Source organism: Molothrus ater, chromosome 2 (genome assembly GCF_012460135.2).
Source record: "Molothrus ater isolate BHLD 08-10-18 breed brown headed cowbird chromosome 2, BPBGC_Mater_1.1, whole genome shotgun sequence".
Lineage (NCBI taxonomy): Eukaryota > Metazoa > Chordata > Aves > Passeriformes > Icteridae > Molothrus > Molothrus ater.
The window spans coordinates 97,086,737-97,107,206 of record NC_050479.2 but is presented as its reverse complement, the minus strand read 5'-3'; the positions used below and the strand labels follow the sequence as shown (position 1 = coordinate 97,107,206).

Genomic DNA, 20,470 nt, shown 5'->3' with positions numbered 1-20,470 from the left:
AAAAGGATGCCAGTCTGCATCACCTAAACATGTACATCCCTCAGAATTAAGGTTAATAATAAAAATTAGAAGTCTTCTGAGATTAAAAATTCCCATATGTACTTCCAACAGCTAACATTCATACTCCCTTTAATACATATCCAAAAAAACAGATGGTAACAAGTAAAAGGTTTTGAGAATTCTGCTATGCTCTTGTTCATTTCCTCAAAGTTACCTTTTTTTTCCCCCAGTATATATAACTAAAGGATCCATTGCTGAGGCTTCTAGATGCTAATGAAATAAAAATAACTGGGGAAGAGAAGAGATTTGCATCCATAAACAGACAGAGGGACAGAGCACACAAGATCTTAAAATGCTTGCCATAAATAAATATTTGAAAAACATAATAATTGCTCTATACAACCAATATATTTCCTTCTTAGAACTGAACCTCTGTGAATCATGAAGGCTAGTTCTACTGAAGGCATGAACTGCTAAACTAGTGGAGACAATTTTAGGTTTCAAAAAAGAAAGCTTTTAGAAAAGATTATTCGCTTGCTGAATGCAGCACCATAGAAGAAATAAGAGTTGTAAGAAAGGGAGCACAACATGGCCGAGGAAAAGGTGTCACAATTTTAGGGTTGCCAAGTTTTAGAACAGGAGCTGGGAGGCAGCAGGAGAGGGAAGTGGAAATAAGGAAGAGTTCTACTAACTTAGTATTCATACAACGAAGCTCTCCTGAAATGACTAGCCAGTTGGAGAGAGGAAGTGTCTGCCCTGAAAGTGGGTTATGGTAATTCCAGCATGGGCGGATGGGGAAAGGAAGGTCAGGAGACAGCAGTCAGGAAGGCATGTACAAACATATCTGTATTCTGCTTTCAAGTGTGCTGCTGGCAGTTCTCCTGCTGCTTCTCACTCTGCACTCCCTCTTCAGGGCTGAGCTGTGGCTTCCCCATGTCCTCTGCTGCTCCCACTCGCCTTGCCAGTGCACAGGCTGGAACACTTCTTCTGCTCTGACTGTGCTCTTGGAGTCATAAGTCCCCCTCAGAGGGACAAGAGGGGTGGGATTTACAGCAGGATGTCAACTCTTCATAGGAGTCTGACATTTGCCGGTAGGAATACTTTAAATGTGCTTTAAACAGTGCCTGGTATGCGTGCACAGTTGCAAGCATTGATAAACAAACAGTAATTGTGGAGATGATTTTCCTGTGCCACACTCAAGGGAAGAAAACTTATTTTATAAAAGCATGGATGAAAAGAAAAAGGGAATTTCTGTAAGTTCTAAAATGCTTTATTTGTTACTCTGAACAAAAAAAAAATATTATTTCTGCCTCACGACTTGCTCCTTAGAAGCTCAAATAAACCTGAGTAAAATATTGGCACTGCTAGTAACACTAATCAAGCTATGATTCAAGTGAAAAGGAGACTATTAATTTATTTTTGATTCTGATATTGGTATTTGACTATAACATGTTAGGCATTATCTTTATAAAATATCTGTTAGCACGTTCCGCCTGTTAAGTGAAGTTATACCTGGTCCTGTTGAGCTAGGAATCTGATCTGAGAGTTAAGAAATAAGCAAGAGAAAAACATTAAGAGAAGAGAGAGAACTCAGCAGACTTTAATCATAAGGAAACATGCTATTCAGAAGTGCAGACATTATTTTGCCATAATATTGTCAGGAGGAGGCCCTAGCACCTCCTGCAGACATGAAGTTTTGCTCTGCCTTGGGACACCCAGGGCTCAGGATAGAGAACAAGCTTTGGGCTCTGATCAGATTATGCCTCATGCTCATCATAAGCATTACTTTTCTGTAATAGAGCCTAAGAGGACTATTATAAAAAGATTAGGCTGCCTCCATCCTCTTGCTTAATTAATTTTTCAGTGTAGAAGGGAAATTCCATGGTCCCCTGTCTATTGCTGAGGTAACACATTACAGTCTGTGATCACAGTCAGACTACTGAGCCTCCATGGACATCTGAATGATGAGGAAATAATTTTGTAGCCACTTCAAGATCAGTCAAATAATGAATACATGAAAAACCATGCATCAACCAGGGAAAAGAAAAAGCCACACACTGGATTCTAGTCCTTTGAAATGAAAATAAAACAAATTTTCTTGGGAAAAATCTTATACTACAATAGTCTTTTTACAGGAAGTAAACAATAACACATGCAAAATTTTTAATGGAATATTTAGAGAAAATTTCATGCCAAACATCATTTTATGATGTTTCTAGATGGAAATTTGCATTGGAAAGAATCTTAAGCATAGGTAGGAATTAATCAGGCACTGCATGTTGTCCTCAGATAGCCAATGACCCTGTGTGAAGGGCATTACTTTATCACTTTTTATTACTTTATTGTCATTCAAGTGACATTAGCCAAGTCCAGACTCTTAAGCAATTTAACTCTTCTTCTTCCCAGTCTCAGGTGATAGCTCTTCCACTAGGCTGTTGCCTCCAATTTCTCACAACAAGCTGAGAGATCTTGACTTCCTCCTGATTTAGCATAGGGACATTTCTGAAAGCTTTTCTTCAGGTTAGCAGCCCTTTCGCTGTGGCTTCCTAGCCAACACATTTCACTGTGAAACAGAAGGGAAGGAGAAAATGAGAATGTCTAATTTCTCAGAGTCAACTCAGAGTGAGCACTCAGCTTACAGGCTGTGTCAAACAGAAAATAGTCCTGTCCGTCATTTTTTTATTCTAATTACTCGAGTGGATTTACTGGGGCACTTGCAGGTGAAACATGGGATCTAAATTTTGACATCTAACCAGACAGGCATCCTAAGCTACATGCATATAACTCAAAGAAGAAAATGTGAGGGACATCATGTTTTCTTGATATGTGACTTGGTCACAGCCAACAAGCAGTTCAGGAAGAAAGATGCTAGACAAAACCATTAGCTTAGTCTATACACCAACAAGGAGGTAACTTCCTTTTGCCATTGATGTGACACCAAGGTCTAGGCCACCAGCTATTTCCATGCATCAACACATTGCTATATCAACACAAGTAAGTTAAAATTTATAAAAAAACTAATAAAGCTGAATTATTCCTAGCAACTGTAGCCTGAAATACCTATCTAATAAATGGCTGTCCAAAGCTCCTTGCAATTCCTTACCAGTACTTCATCTACAAAGATAGCCCCTTCTGAAAAGTTTCATCCAGGGAGAAGATCTGTCAAGTATATGATTTTACTCAATCTAATAAACACTTTTATCTGCACCAGCAATGCCTCATAGGTAAAAGCAGCATTGATGCTGTTGATGAGGCCCTTAATTCAAACACTTAAATCTTTCCATTTGCCAGTTTCCCTTCTTCAGGCAAAATGACACTATTTTCCAATATCAGAAGGCTATAATAAGGATTTATACATAACTGAATATTCTCACATGTTAGAGGAAAAGATGAGCACAGAAATTTCTACTGAAATGTAAATCTAACTTAACAACCTTTCTAGATTCAAGTCAAATATCACTGGCTATTTTTGTGCTCACAGTTCAACTCCTCTCTGCAACGGTAACTAAATTCATCTCACAACATGTACATAATCACAAATGCTGCTATTGTGATTAAAATGTTAATGTTTTGCCATGAAAAATGTGTGTTTCCTTGGCAGTTTTTTTACTATTTCTGTGTTTGCCATGTGTTTGTCCTTTGCTGCAGCTTTGCTTTTTAAACCTGAAAATATAAAAAAGCCAGACTCCTGAAAAGCCACATGTAGAAAAAGGCAAAGCCCACACATGTAAAATTTTGACAGTTTCAGTACAACATAATGGGCTGTAGAACGAAAACAAATATATTAGTTACTTTTCCGTCCGATAAAAGCCCTTAAAATTTTATATGCACAATTTAAATTTCAAGAATACAGGGAAAAGCCCTTTCCACTATTGCCACAGGTCCCTGTAGGTGAGAAAGTTCCCCACTGGACACCAGGAGTGCCAAGAATTGTGTCTTTCTAAGGTTGAAAATTTATTTTATACCGATTATTTTAATGGAAGTAAAAAAACCCAAACCCTTCAACAAAAATTTCAGTAGCAGAAGGAGCACACTTACAAGAAGTTCTAGCGAGTATGTTTTACCAACATTTTTGTTCTGCCTTGTTTCTTGCTAAGTATAACTTGACAAAAGATACTTTGACAAGGCAGAACTTCAAAATGTTATGCTTCAAAATCTCCAAATTAAAAAACTGCCTTAAATTAGATTTCTATCTTATTCTGAATTTTAACTTTAATCATATTCTTTGCTTATATTTTATAGTTTCCTTTCACAACACTGATAACTAGAATATTGTTTCCTTTGCAAGTTCTACTAAAAAAATTAAGAAATTTAAATCATTTCTGGAGAGGGCAAATTTTAAAAGGCAACTTGATGGGATGCTTGTGAAAAACTTCAGAACTACATACTTTCAATCTTTTTTTTTGAGCACTGAAACTTCTTGGACTTTTGACCAAAAAAATCCAACAAACAAATCAAACCCAAAAAATGCTTAGGGAAAGAATGCAAACAACAAGGAAGAGCCAAAAAAAATCTTCATATCAAATATTTCATAGAAACAGTACTGAGTAATTCTTCTCTGGATCCAAAGACCTAGTTAGAGTCTTCTATTAAAGTGGTTTCTGACAAAACCTTTCCATTTATACAAGCCATTCTCCTCCTTGAATGAGAACACCCCTTTTGTATGTTAAACAGCTGCACAAATTTGGTTCAACCTAAAGGGAAAGGTCAGATCTAAAATTCCTGCAAGCAGGAAAAACTGGACAGTCATATCTCCAAAGTGTTAGTGTTGTCCAACTCTGCCAGCTAATGACAGACCATGTGATGAGAATATATCCTGTCTCTAGGAAGTGACTCACCAAAACATCGACATATGTTTGTGTTTTCCCTCTAGAAGTGCTCAAAGCAATTTGGAGAGAGACTAAATCTGCTGCAATAGAGCAGGATGTCACAGAGTGTGCTGTGCATTTGTTTCTGTCTGGTTTATTTTTTTCAAATTAGGTTTAGTGTATGTGAGTCATCATAGATGTTTCCTTCTTTTTATCTTCCTTAGGAAAAAAAAGATAGCTTTTAACTATTTGAGTCTCTAAATTGGCAGGATCACTTAGAACTTTTAAAAGCCATTATAGACAAGTGTTATTAGGGCAAAATGTTTCCTCACTCTCCCAGATGACTATGTCACACAATTAATCATTTTTTCAATCCTATCAGTGTGAAGGAAATAATAAATTCCCTAAATTTCTGATGAAGCACTTTTTTTAGAGTTGTGTTTAAGAGAATCAAAATAACAGTGCATGCTTCTCTAGCAATGTTATTATTCTTTGGTTGGATAGTTGTGCTTATTTATAATTTTGACTTTTGCACATGCTCCACTATAGTAAATAATTTTGAACATAACAAGGTTCAATGGATTATTTTTATTGTAATAGAAAAATGTCTCATTGGAACATTTTACTGTGCTTATATGATACTATTTTCTAATGAAATCAGATAAACCCTACTTACATTCTGTACAATGTAGTTAAAATAATTTACAACTGCAGATGAGAAATTAATTAGCCCCAAAGTTTAAATTCTCTTTTGTTTCTGAAAGCAATTAACTTCCTTCCTGAGGTGTATATTCTTATATCAAGAGAGGGAGTTATATTGTACTGCATACAGCATTAAATCAGAGAATTACTGTGTATCAAGTGCTCAAAGCATTCACAAATGGATAACTGTACCAGCATTACCTGTGTAATTAGAGCTCATCAAAATTATGACTTCCCTGCTCTATTATTTGCAATATAATAAGTAAATACTAAAACTAGATGCTAAGGTAGCAAATTTACAAATATATATTCCTAAAACCCCCTCTTGATTTTCAACCCTTACTACAGTAACTTAGCAGCATATAATTGTTGAAATAAGTGCAAGACTGTCCAAAGGGGTTGATAGGATTGATGCCCCTTCACCGTACAGCAGGATTAATCAGACACACTCCTGGTGGTGGGCTGCTCTCTTGAGCAGATGTTTGATCCCCTACAGAAGGTTCTGCTATAAAACACAGTGGTATAATCTCTGTTCAGATACTGGGAAGAAAATTAACTTTTAGCTTCTGCAGATTTACAAACGGCCTCTATCTGCCACTTATTTCAAACCTGTCTTCTTGGAAGCCAGCTCAACCCCATTTTTTCGGAGGTACCTTTAAACTAAATGGGAATGCTTGTCTGGCAAGCAGCTGAAACAATCTGAGATACTTGTTAAAAGAAAGCAGCACAGGGAGGTGGCATTAGCCCCTTTTATTACTGCAAGTCGGCTTTGGGAAGGAAACCCCATCTTAGAGACCAGGATGTTGAGCAGACCTAGCCCCTGCTTGAGGCAGAAATCCATGCTGGGGGCTTTCTGTGCCCCACCCCTTGATGATGCCTGCCCCTACCAGACAGGATGCCTATTGTGGTTCACTGAAGTGTCCTTGAAATCCAGATAGGTTTTGAAGTCTGTAACTCATGATTTTGGTCCTGTTTTTATTAATTTCCTAAATTCCACATCCATTTCAGACATTTTCATCTTTTGTCTTTCTCTTGTGAGTTCAGCTGTTCAGTTCAGAAGTGAGGCATGGTCCTTTGGAAACTCAACTTTGCAATTAACCATTTGAGGGCATGTAGAATTATGTCATAGCATAACATTTGATTGAAAAGAAACACAGGCCTGCAATAGATAGCTTGTAGAATACAAGATAGAACAATAGATAGAACAAGACGATTAGTCTTTTTTTGTTACAATAAAGGATGCTTTCATGTTGGTCAGGAACACTTCTGTTCATATTGATACAGATCTCTTTTTTTTCTCCTGACTTTAATGAAAGGAGAATGAGGCATTTCAGATTTTATTACCACAGTCACTGCTGAAACGTGTATTAAATTAGAGATGTGCCAGTGCTGGGATTCTAACAATAATTCAGACAGCTATGGAACACGACAGACATGTCAATCTCTTCTTTCTGCTTAACATCTGCTTCAAATAAATCCAAAGCAGATACTAGCTTGCCAAGTCCACACTAAATCCTATGAACTTAAAATAAATACCTTCCTAAACCACCTTTTATTAATGATAGATATCTATAAATGTGGATATATTCATAAGAGACTAAGTTTCTCAGACCAAACCCTGCTCACCATAAAATAATTGTTATCTACAATATTACAGTCCCTTGATTCCTGAGCTACTTAAAAAAATAATTATTTATTAATTTAAAGAGGAGGATAATAAATAAAAAAAACATAGCTGAGAAACTTGTATTTTCCTGTTAAGGTAGCAGCAAAGTTGGAATGTCTTTGGGTGTATATGACAACATATGCACCCCTCACCCACCTTTCCTAAACCTAATTTTGATTTTTGGGAGCAGGACATCACAATGTCTCACTAACCCCTCCTGACCAAAAGTAGGATAAAACAAATCACAATATGTCTCTAGAAATGAAACTGGAGAAGGGGAAAGAAAATTTCACCTTGTAGCATCAGGAAGATGTATTTAAGTTTATTTGATTTCCTCTTATTAACCAAATATTATAATAACAAATATAACCAAATATATATTAACTGTGTCCCTTGCCTATTCTTTATGATGCATTTTTCACACAACATTTTCTTTGATTCCTTTTCATGAGAATTAAACTCATGTGAGTAGTGCAAATGACCAAGGCATTTGCATCAGAAATTCAACTATTTGAAAGTACCACACCAAAACACCCTTGCGTCCTACAGTAAAGGAAAAAGGAGCACTGTTGACAAACAGGAAAGCAGAAGAGGTTATGGAAACTGAGGATATTATAGACTCCTCCAAGCCACTGGGCAAACAGTCACAGTGACAGTAAATGACACATGGCAGCAAATTTTCCTGGTGGCAGCAGGAGCTCAGACAGTTCCCAAAAAATACTGGTCACTGAGCCAGCAAAACCCTGTTCAGAGCAGCACCGAGCTAAACATTCCCAGCACACACAAAAAAGTCATGCCTCTAGCCCAGCAGCTACTGGGGGAGACATGGAGAGAGGCCAGGCTACCTTTGGGAATGTAGTGGGGCAGCTGTCAGAAGAGATCCTGCTGCAGCTGTACTGGGGCTAATGGAAAGTGCTTCTTTGCCCCAACACACTGGTTAGGATTTGCTTTAGAATTTGCCTGTTGGCAAACAGCAGAGGTAATTAGGTTTACCATGGGCTAGTAAATAGCAACCACCCTCAAAAATACACAGCCTTTTTAAAACCAAGTCTGTGCAGGGAGGAAGCTCCCTTGACTTGCACTGCCATTTGAGTTCAGACATTTCTCCTGCCCACATAATTTGCTACACAGTTCCACTTTAAATGTCTCATATGAATGTACACTTTTACACAGTTATAATAATTTTTAATCATCTGAGATTGATTTAGTCCCACTTTTTAATATGTTCTTTATATTCTACCTCCTTGTATACGTTGGTGGCAAATTGCTGCAGTTAGAAAATATGTTACCATAAATTTTGAGGCAGGGCAAAGAAGAGTTAGCAGATATTCAATGGGATTATAAATACTCACTTTTTTACCTGCTTTGAATATCTCAAAAGGGTAGAACTAGTCATTTTGGCCAAGGGAAAGTTTATGACAACTGGGAGATCTGTAAGCACTTCAGTATGCTTTGCTCAGTTCTGCCCTGATGCCCAAGTAATGTCCAGGCTCAAGTGTTTTACTGACTCAACTAACAGTTGTGGGTCTCTCTTTAATGAGCAAGATGGTGAGATGTTAGAGATGCCCCAAGAGGGAGCAGAAGGTGCAGGAGTCCCCCAGTGCAGAGCCATCACCCCGGGGTCCATTGGCTGAGCTGTACCAAGCAGTACAAATGTAGTGACATGTTGAACTGGCTGTGTTGCTTCTCCTTCTTGCCCTGTACAAGGCAACGATACACCTAGTGCTGCCCACTGGCCTGAGTTACTCCAATGATTTTAGTTCTCCTGAAGGCTGAGCTGTGTGATCCTCCAAGTATTTGGTATTTGCTCAGTGGAAATATTCAACCCTTATATTCTTTTTTAAGTGAAAAATCAGGGGAGGGAAAGATTTTATTTTTAATAACATTCTGTCAAACCTAAACACATATGGGAACACAACAGCTTTCCGGAACAAAGTTTTCTTTAGAAAACTGTTCATGCCCCAAAGGCCTGAACATAGATAAGAAGACCCTGATGATTACATCAGGGTAGCTGCCTGGGAGGAGGTAAGCCCAGTGTCTAATAGCAATTCAGCCCCCATATCGTAGGCGAGTAACCCAGCACTAAACTGTTAAGTCTTCTGGTATAGCTTCCATCTCCCAGCAGAAACCTTTAAAATACCCTGGTTTCTTATCTACCTGGACTGGGAAAGCTTTCTGAGAACATCAGTGCTCCCACTCACCTTGTGTCAAAATGCCCAGAGATCATTAAGAAGCCATAGGAGGAGCCACTGGTCATCAAATTTGTTGGGTTTTTGTTTGAGTTTGTTGTGGTTTTTTTTGTTTGTTTGTTTGTTTGGGGTTTTTTTGTTTGTTTTTTTTTGTGTTTTTTTTTTTTTTTTTAATTCTCACAGGACTATATTGAAAGAACATGACTGCACTTTATAGTCTAGAGACTTTTAAAGGACTGAAGCAACAGCACAAGAAGAGAGAGTAGAACACTGAGGGGCAAAGAAAGTCCTTCTATCTCTGCTATTAAAATCCCATGTCTAAACAAAGCAGGAAAAATGTAGGAGTAGTTTGGGAAAAAGAGCCAATATAATTCAAATATTTTGCACTTTTTTGCACTTTCTCAGATTAGTGAGCCCTACTTAGTTAACACTTCCACAGGGTGTTAACCAGCTCCAAAGATAATTGTTCTTACCTTCTGAAATGAGAAATGTTGCAGGGCAAGTTTCTTTCACCTCCTGCCATATATCTCCATAGCTTGCTAATTCAGGGTGGAAGCAATGACATAGCACATTACCAGTTCTTGTTGGGGCCATAGATTGATCCTCATTAGGAGATAACAGGGACAGGATTTCCAGCCTGGTCTTTTGAGAAACACCTACTAAAGGAACTATTGAAGTTTTCATGCTAAAGGTGGTACAAGACAGCTTTCCAATAATGATTAGAATCAAGAGGTAAAAAGAGGTAAATATTTATATTAACAGTTTATAACACAAAACCAGAGTGCCTCCTCTCATTTTCTCAAGTTCTTATCTCCTCAAATAGGGACTCTTGAAAAAAAAATCAAATAAAGGTAGAAAGCAAGTGTAACTAAAACCACAGAAAAGTGATGAGGTATTTGAAAAAAAAAATGTTGCAATGGATAAATAACAGTTTATAGGGATATTCAAATATTCATATTCTTCTAGTGCTATTGTTTCTAGAAAACTCCTCTGTGAAAGGAAAAGCTCCCCACAAAAGTGAGAAACCATTTCTCCTGAAACAGAACTGGTTAGCAGAAACAGGTAGCAATGCTTATGCATTTCAGCTAATGGAATATGTTTTAATTATCCAAACTCACACACAAACTAAATGCTCCAAATTATAGATAATTTAGCAAGCTCATGAGAAGGCAGCCAGCTGAATTTCAGCTTTTTCTTTCCAAAACGTAGGATGCAATATTATAGAACTATCTGTAAATGCTCTTGGGTTTCATACAGAAAGGATCAGGAATCATTAAGGGATATTTTAAACACACTAATACAATCTTTGGGTATTCTATAGAAAGATATTTTACAGAGGTTCTTAGATTAGCAGTAGGATGCAGAAAATTGCCATCATACCAGGGTCCTTAATTTGAACACAAACTCTTCACCTCTTTCTGGGTTTAATTCTATTTCTTTCCTCCACAACAGCACGGGTGAAAACTTCAAATAGTATATTCTCATCACGATATAAGATATCCACTCTTTCTGATGATGCAGATTTGTGTGTGTAATGTGTTTGTACATATATATACATGAATAGATGTGTATATACATACAGACAAATGTACAACTGTGTCTCTGTGTGTGTAAATATGTGTTTGTGCTTTTCTCTTCAGTTTAGATGAAGTGCAAACTGAAGAAGTTGATAAGTCAAAGCACTGCACAATCACATACAGTTTTCTTGCTGCTGCTAGAACAACACAGCCACAGCTGGAGCCTGTTTCTGCTTGGGAACCACCACTTACAGGCCTGTGGGATGCATGACTGAGGCCTGAGAACTCACATCCACGCCGCCAGTCAGGGCTCCAGACCCATCTGCTCACCCTCTGCCTTTTGGCCTGCTGGGCAGTGGCAGGTGTTATGCAAAGGCTGCTGGTTTGCTCATCTCTGAAGGAAACTACAAAAAAATCACATTAATATGAGAGATTTTATCAATCTGGTTTCTTCAGTGACCACAATGTTGTTTTTTTTTCATACCTCAAAAGAGATAATTTAACTCCCCAAGCAGTGTAGAGTTAGTAACATTTAAAGGCATCAGCCAAAAAAGTATTAGGTATTTCTAAAATTTTTTGGACAGTATACCACTATCACCCTCCTCCCAAATTGTAATTGGAAGACAATAGTCTATGTCAACCTTAATTGGCAAGTTCCTGTAAACAGCTTATGGCTGACACAAAACCCAAAAACAAAACAATGTCTTCACAGTGAGTATCATCATAGTTCAGTGACTTTAATTTGGCATAGCTTGGGTGGATTGTGCTCTAATTCAGTTTATGCTTGGACCTAATCCATGAAGAACATGGTACATGGCAATTCTGAAATTTACAATGTTAGGCTCACAGTGAAATGAGCTGTGGACTAGCACTGTACAGCCTTGCTGCTTCTTACTGGGACTAAACCCACAGTTTTTTGCTTTAATTTGCTCTGTAATGTCCAATCAGATCCTCCATGTTAACTCTAGCATATTTTGAGCATTATGTCTATTTGTCTGACACTTTCTTTTGTTGCCTGGACCACATCTGGGTCTGTGAGGGAATGCTTTGCACTATGAGATAGAGGTTTAGGGTCTAGAGTTAAGCCATAACAATACTGTCATAGAGCTGTTTATTTTCTGTTTTATTATTTTTATTTTTTTAAGTATTTTTGAGTGAATTTTACACTTGGCTGGCAAAAGGGTTAAGGGAAATGACAGCTGCCAGACTGAAATATTTGCTACTGTGTCATGATGATAAGCAGTGCATTTGGTCATTCCACCACAACTCTAGTCAGCCCTGGAGACTGACTTTATCAGGATCCAAAATGGAAAACCTTAAGATGTGTAGTAGCCACAAGATGAATTTTGACAAATGTTTATATAAAGTACTCAGTCTGAAAAGATGAGCCACTCATTCCAGCACCCAGCAGCTGAGACAATACAGCACATACTTTATTTCATATATATTGAGGAATGGAGGTCCCCTTGCAATGCCCATACAGACACCATCACCATTCTAGAGGAATTACCTACAAACTCTACACCTTGTACATACATTTAAAAGTGAGTTGCTAAAGATCAGGACACGGCACCACTTGTGACTGTGCCTGTTGACATAAATGCCAAAATCTTAATTTCCTGAGTTTTCTGCCTCAGTAATGGTTCCTGTTCCAAAGAGACTGACATCAATTATCCAAATGCCCATCCCACTTCTGCTCAGCAGTCTTGTGCTGCAGATGGTGCAAATGACCTGGCATAAGCAAAATCCAGTATGTGACTCTGAAAGACTACCAAGGCAGAGCACAGACCAAATATAAGATACAGTGGCAGAGCTCTCTGGAGGTTCTTTGCCCATTTACAGCACGCCTGACCTCAGACAGGGCTATCAGCTTTCCACTTCTACAGGAGCTGTGCATGCAAGTCTTTGTACCTCATGCCTTGAATAACTTGGAAAGTCCAGACAGACCGCCTGAAAATAGGATTCCAGATGAAGTATCAGGCACATGGCCTGAAAAAAATGTTAACTTGACGTAGCTCTCCTTTTCTCAAAGTGCTTTGGAACAATTTCTTGAGCAGAAGTACAGAAATTGCTATCAAGGTAACATTACAATTACTATTTCATTTTAACTTGTCAGCAGCTTACTCCTTCAAATATTTAGAACTTTTGAGTAAACTCAACTAACAGTTTTCTGTGAGACACTGTGACTAAAAATCACAGTGCTTGGCACACCAAAGCCCAATGCAATTTCCCTGATACTGATCACCTTCAGAAAACACAGGAGTTAAATTAAAAGGGTGAAATATTCCTGAGAGCCTCCAAGTTGCCCACGTCCCTTTGCAAGGCTCAGCACTGCAAATTCTATTTTCCTTTGGGTATTCACATATTTTCCCGAACACAGCGTTGAAGCGTGCTGAACAGCTCATAAAATATATTACAAACCAGATTAATCCAAAGAGGAGAGGAGTCCTCCAATTGCATCCTTCTCCTTTTTGATAAATCTTCATCAGCACCAGCTTCATAGAGAGAAATTGTGGGACCTGTACTGTGGGCATGTTCTTCAGTGGTGAAGTCTCAGTCACTCTTGGCTGAACTTCCTGATAGTTAGGAATAGTCAGTACAGAGCAGGTACTGATAGCACAATAGAAAGGGAAAAATATAGCACCTACAGAGACTTCATAGCTAGTGTCATCAATAGTCGTTGTTAAGGCTCAGGAAAAACTCAGAACAATGAGAGAAAAATGTATGTTATTGTTCCCAGCACTACTTTTTACTTATATGTAATGCTGGAAGCTCACTTCAAAGTATTTCTGTAGGCACCAAAATAAACTTCCACAATATGTTTGTGAAAAGTTTCAAACTACAAAATATAAACATACCTTAAAAACAATATTCCCTCTACCATGAAAGATTCTAAAGAGTACCTATATTTCTTCCAATTTTTTTTTTTTTTTTTTTGAGGCACACAAAGTAGGATTTTGCTGCCTGGAAATGAATTTTTCAGGATTAGTGAACATGTACTGGTCACAATGTTTTTATTGATTTAAAATAGCAGTAAGAACCCTTTCTCTTTAGTTAAATTTGAAATAATAAGTTTTTAGTAATTCTGACAGTGATTCCATTTTGCTTTCTGTTCTGCTGCATTAAGCCTTCACACTCATCAGAGTTCTTTGGGCTGAGTTCCTGGTTATATTTCAGTGTTATATTCCTGATTACCATGCTTTAAGCAAAAGCAATAGGATGTCCAACTTAAAAAAATGTATATTTGAAGAGAGAGACAACAACAGGACAGCCACCGTATGGGCAACATAATGCATTTAACAGTTACAGTACTTATCATAAATGATATTGTTGACTGATAATAAATAGACTATGCTTTAATTGATGGAACAAATAAAACCACTCTTCTGTCAAATTAAACTCTGGCAAAGAAGTCCATCAGCCCTTTCAAAATACAGCTTAGGAAGATTAAGGTTCATATTCCAGATGGTCCAAAAATAAGCACTAAAAGCTTCCAGCTATGCTTGAATTAAGAAGCCACTATATACATCTACAAATATGACACACTATGAATTAAGCACACAATGTTGGGGAAATGAAAAAACAAGGATATGAAAACAAAATTGGTAATGTTCCTCTGACTTTAGATATCTAATTTCAACACTCAAATTATAAGGGTAATTTCCCATGGCATCTTTTATTTTCAGGAAAGCAGGAATTAGTCCCACCACTTTCTGTTTTCCGGAGGAGTCTGTTCTGTACTCTCTTCAGAATCCCATCTGGTCTGGCAGCTTCATCTAACACTTAAATATGAACAGCAGAAATGATCCCGTAAGACTTACAAGAGCCATCACTAACAATGACTGTTTCAGATCATTAAATGTTACTGGTGGCTATTAAGGACCTTTATACAAATAGGTTTGTTATGGCATCCCATAACTCTGCTTTGCATTGCTTGAGAAGGGGACACTGAATCCCAAGGAATTTTTTTTCTTCTTTTTCCTCAAATAATTGAAAATACCAGATGAAGGTAACATGATTATTAAAGGAATTTTCAGAGGTCTGGCAAGGGGATGGAGACCAGAAGAGTCTATCACAAGCAGTTTTACAAGTTTTCCATTCCAATTCATGAACCAAAGCTGTTCATTTTTGACACTATTAGCTGAGTTGTCACAGATCTACCATTCAGATTTACAAGAAGAGAGAGAAATTAGGTGTTTGTATTTTATAAAACTACAGAGAAAGAAAAAGCAAGACTAACAATTTAGCATTCCCTACTATTGAAACTACAGAATATACCCAGCAGAATAGAAAGATAAGTACACAAATGAAATAGGACACGCATTTCTATAGTTGTGGTATGAAGCAGTCACCAGGGCTAAAGATTGATGCCTAAATAGCAGATACAAACTTTACCCTGAGCTATGTATCAGCTATCCCTGATACATTTTTCTGCAAGCCCACACCTGATGGTAGTCCACATGATAGTTCAAAAGCCAGGTATCAGAGATCTGATTCCATCTGGACCAAGTCTTCTTTATTTGCACAGACAGTTAGCAAATCTTCCCAAGGCCTGTGTGAAACAATGGCAGCTGGTCAGGAAATACACACTTTCAAACTTAAACAAGGCAAGTTCTCCCTAGAAGGAAATAAAATGAGGAACATGCAATCAGAAAATTATCAAAAGGGAGGCATAGTACATTTTGTACATTTTGAATAGTAATGTGAGAAGTATTTAAAAGGAATACTTTCATATTTTGAAAAAAGCTTGGGTAAAGAACTGTCATGGAAGAAATATTTCAAACAGCCATATTCAGGGGAGAGGGAAAAAGAAAGAGTAATAATCCACTGAGGAACACAAGAGGAAATGACAGTAGTCTTAAAAATGAAGTCCCTTCCAAAACATGTCAAGGAAAAGACAACTAGGGAAGATATTAGTTGCAAACAACTCCTAGGAGGGAGCCAGGGAGTCACAAAGATTCATCTTTCTACAGGAAGAAGACAAAAAACAAGCTGAGAAACTCAAGCATAATAAACTGCTAAATTAGAAAAGTATTTATTAATGTGTCTGGTCTGAATGAAAAAAAGCATGAAATAGCAAGTGAAGTGAAGACAATGCACCAAACCACAGACATTTCTGACTATGTAAAGCCTGCAACATAACATTCATTTCTTATCATCAAGTCCAGAATAACTTAGCAAGAATATGAAAAGTTTACCACAAAGTCTGATAGATGTTTTAGGGTACAGAACAAATACAAACAGGATTTGATCTGGTCACATTGTCATACTTTTGGTTCAGGCTTCCTGAGGAGTCAAACCAGCATGTTTTAACAACTTGGAATAATTAAACACTTCCAATTTGGAGATCATGCTGTAGATTAAGGTGACACAAATGTTGACGTGAGCTGGGAGACAGAGTTAAGTGACCAGAGACCTCAGGGCTGGCACAGATGTGAGAGTGGAATCAGCTCTTCATGACTTCTGTTTTGTACAAGTGTGATCAACACAGCATAGAGCAGTTTGGGAGAAATTTTTAATGAATCACATTCTTTTCTCCTTAACAAAAACTAAAAGAATGTTTCCCTGTTTATGAACATCCTGCTAAACAACTCATGCCGCCAAGCTATTCCCTTTAGCACTATCACTGATAAGACTTTCAGACTGAGAAAGAATATGAGCATAATGGACAAAGCTGAAACCATCCCCTTTTAAAGGTAAGAAATTTTTTATTTTTGCTATGGTCTTACATAGCATTCAGAATGTAGAGACTGAAAAACAAAATGGTTCCAAAAAGTTGCTCAAATTAACAGATGATTTTTCCACTGCTTCCTTGTGCAAAATATACAGGGAAAATAAGCCTTCCACCACACTGCTAAGCAAGGTGCTACATACCATGGTTCTGTTTTTAGAGCTTTGAACATTACATTCAATGGACAGTCAATAGATAACCAGCAGTCAAATGGACTGTGCTCTGTTTTGAAAAGCTTTTATACTATCATCAGAAGACAATAATATTTTAAGGAAGGCAACCACAAAGACACTCATAAAATTATAAACAGATGAGAACACCATGCAAAAGAAGGTTTAAAGACCCCAAATTAGTTATCTGAAGAAGAAGAGAAATAGGTATGTTTCCTTCGTGAGGCATTAGAGAATTTTCCTGCAACAGCCACTATTGCTTTTTTCATATTCAGAAGTGCAAAAATGTCACCATTAAAAGAACAGCAGTGGAATTTAAATTTAAAGAGAATGAGAACATTGCTTCCAGCTATTCACACTCATAATCTGTGAAATTTATGGCCTGAGAAGACAGCATTGAAATTAGCCATTCCTTCTTTAAATTGAGCTGAGAGTTCTAGGGCCTATGTAAAAACTTTATGCTTTTTTAGTATTAAAATACAGGCAATCAGGAACCATAGTTGAAGACATCACAAGAGCAAAGATTGTAAGACTTTTTTCTTCCTTGATTTATAAGGATTGGTCCTTCACAAAACCAACACTGAGCACAAGTGGAAGATTTTTGTCTTTTTTCTGCAAACATCTTTTTTTTTGCCCTGCTGTGATATTATATTCTTATATTATATTATTACATTATATATATTATATTACTATATTATATTAATATATTAATATATTATATTATATTATATTTTGTTATTTACAACAACAATAAACCCAGGCCAAAAAAAGAGAAAAAAGCTCCACAAGCTCAGTAGACATTAAATGAAAAAGTATTAAGCTTTGCATGTCACAACTGAAATGCACATGGTTCCACGACCTAGCAAAATCAAGCTGGGAAACAGAATGATCATTTTTATATGGCACTGAAAAACTGCATTTGCTAAATTAGCCAAGGCTGTTGAATCCAGATAGCTATGAAAGAAGAAATTAATTCATTCTGATGACAAAAAGATGAAGCATTTTGCTAGCTCTATACAGCCTATTATTGCTAAATTTTGACTGAATTCTCAGTTGCAATGTAAAAATATAAGCAAAACCCTTTTGCTCTCACAGGTATCAATTAAAATTTCAGAAATCAGAAGTTTCTCCTTAGTTTCAAACATAATTTGTATGTACATAATGAGTATAAGTAGTACTTCAAATGGATTTTTCCTAAATATGTAGTGGAAGAAGGGAAATATGTGACTTGGACAGGTTTTAATGAAAAAAACATAAAGATGAAACCATAGCTCTACTCTCACGTCAGTCAGAATGCAAGAGTTTAGCAAGAGTTTAATTGAAGTTACCAAGTCCTGGAAGAGAAAAAGTTTAAATAAAGAAAGAACACAGAAAGAAAAGGGATGAGCTGAAACTTTACTAGGAGCTTTCAAGTAAGACTATGACAGCATTGTGACAAAATAAAAAATCTGTGAGAAAAAAACAAAGGCAGCTCAGCAAAATTGTGGGTCATTCCATCTCAAGATGCCATGGAGTTTTACTCTTCCACATCTGACTGGAAGATGTTTGGCCAGTACAGACTCATTGAGAGAAAACACCAGAACAGTAAACATAAAATTTCCACACAAAAATGATAGTCCCAGCTTGTTACTGTATATATTAATAAGAGATAATTGCTGTATCCTCCATGTGGTTTATGTGTGGTTTGTCTTGGCACAACAGAAAATGCCTTCACAGGAGTGACCCCAGGAGCTGAGTGTTAAAGCAAATGGAGTAGGAAGCTGTGCTGTAGTTAAGAAATTAAATTAGTTTTTGTCGTCAACAGCTGCCTTAGCAGTTTCTTTTGTATTCTACTCTTGAGTTTAGGTGCCTTGTACAAATAGCATCATGATGGCGGTCCAAGTTTGTGGAAGGTGGTGTTGAGCCTGGTGCCAAGGACATTTGCATACAAGTACATTTGGCAACTGGTTTCACTCCAGCTAACACTTATGCAACACAACTTTATTATTATCAAAAATTGTAATGAGCCTCCTCCTTACTTCCCCCACCACACCACACCCCCTTCCAAAAAAGAAGCTGGTTATTAAAAATGAAAAAAAAAGATCACTGAGTAACAAAATTATAAAGCTTAGCGAGTCATATAGTCCCTAGAATCAAGAAACATAAATAGTTGAAAAATTCTAGTTTTCCTAGTGGTTGGATATTGAGTGAGTAGAAGCTGAGAAAGAAAAGCTAAAAATTATCAACCTTTAGACAATTTCAAAAAATTTTCCCCATAAACATAATATGGAAAGTATCTTTTTACCTTTTAAGGCCTATGCTGACTTGATCCACAGTTGGATTCTGCATCCAAAGCTGCTATTTCTGAGAAAAAAAAAATATATTTAAAAAAAGGTCAGGTAAGCCAACATGTATGGTTTGCATGTTATCTATGTTATCTATTCACAAAGTTGTCATTTGCAGCGGAGTGTTTTCTAAGTCACCTTTAACAGTGAAAATGAAATTAAACTATAAATGAACTAACAAACATCTACAGATCTGGAAACCTTCCAATAAGGCAGAAAAAGCAAAATTCACAAGCCCTAAGAATTCAAGGTTTGGGAGCAGTTGTACCTTTCTCCCCTTGAGGTAAAACACCAAAAGAAAGATAGACACTGCTCTTCTGTTCAGGGCTCAGTATCTCAGGAAGACAGTCATGGTCTCCTGAAAGCCACTTCAGCCCTGGAATGAGCTTCTTGACTCCTCAGCAGCACCCATGGATCCTTATGATGCCTTTTGCTCCATGCACACATCTACAAATATTTGAGAAAAAATACTGTGTTCTTTGGCAACTCAACACAAGAAAATTTTCCACTATTTTGTCTAAAAAATGTGCATATTTAATCTGAGGGTGATCAGATCATCTAAGTATTGCATTTAGGACTGGGGAGGATTCTTTTTGTTTTGGTCAGGAACAGCAGTAAAAGAGTGCTTTTGTTTCCCTGTTTTCTAGTTCAGGCAAACAAGTGCCGCAATTGCTGTGGTTAACTGCTGTCTCAAGCTGGTTTATTTTAGGTATTCCAAGAGAGCAGGGGTAGTCTCACGTGATTAGGCAAAGAAACTGGAAGTCCTTCTTTGGACCAAACTTACTGCTTCTTCACATCTCCTGGCTGGGTAAAGAAAGCTCTCAGAAATCACATGTCTTCTCCTCTCTCTCTCCAGCATGCTGCCATCCTTAGCTTTTCTCAACTGGACCCCTCTGCAAGTCCTTTAGTGAGAAGGCAGCACTATAGGTTTTTTGGTTTTTGTTTTTTCAAACAAGCAAGCCCAGCTGCTCTCCCAGAACACTAGGGAGCCCTTTTGCTTTGCTGCATTCTTGAAGTTTACCAAATCATAAGGTTAAAGCAGAAGAAAAGCCTCTCACTTAAAAAGCCATAGCTTTTGCCATAGTACTTTCCATTAAAACATACTTTGTGTGTAGAAATCCTGAAAAAATCTGAAATTTCCTAGTAAAAAAATTACCTGGTTTCTGCTCATCAGAAACCCTGTGACAAGGTATGTATTAACAGGATTCTAGTGGGCTCAGAACAGCCCCTCACAAGAACTAAGACAGATAAGATTTACAGCTGGCTCTGAGGTTATAATCAAGCTTTTAACACTAAATTAACTCTAATAACTTATTAACTAACTAACTGTAGCTCAGGTTATTAGTCCCACCTGCAGAATCTT

The 20,470-nt window shown here is 37.3% G+C and overlaps 1 long non-coding RNA gene across 1 annotated transcript; it reads right to left on the bottom strand.

Moving 5' to 3' along the window:
* Positions 1 to 2,376: 2,376 nt before the first annotated feature.
* LOC118687976 (uncharacterized) lies at positions 2,377 to 19,126 on the bottom strand. The gene is made up of 4 exons (XR_004980425.2): positions 19,068 to 19,126; positions 15,328 to 15,500; positions 11,135 to 11,286; positions 2,377 to 2,563 (listed from the first exon to the last, which is right to left on the bottom strand). It is a non-coding gene; the product is annotated as an uncharacterized LOC118687976 (long non-coding RNA).
* Between the last annotated feature and the right edge of the window lie 1,344 nt (positions 19,127 to 20,470).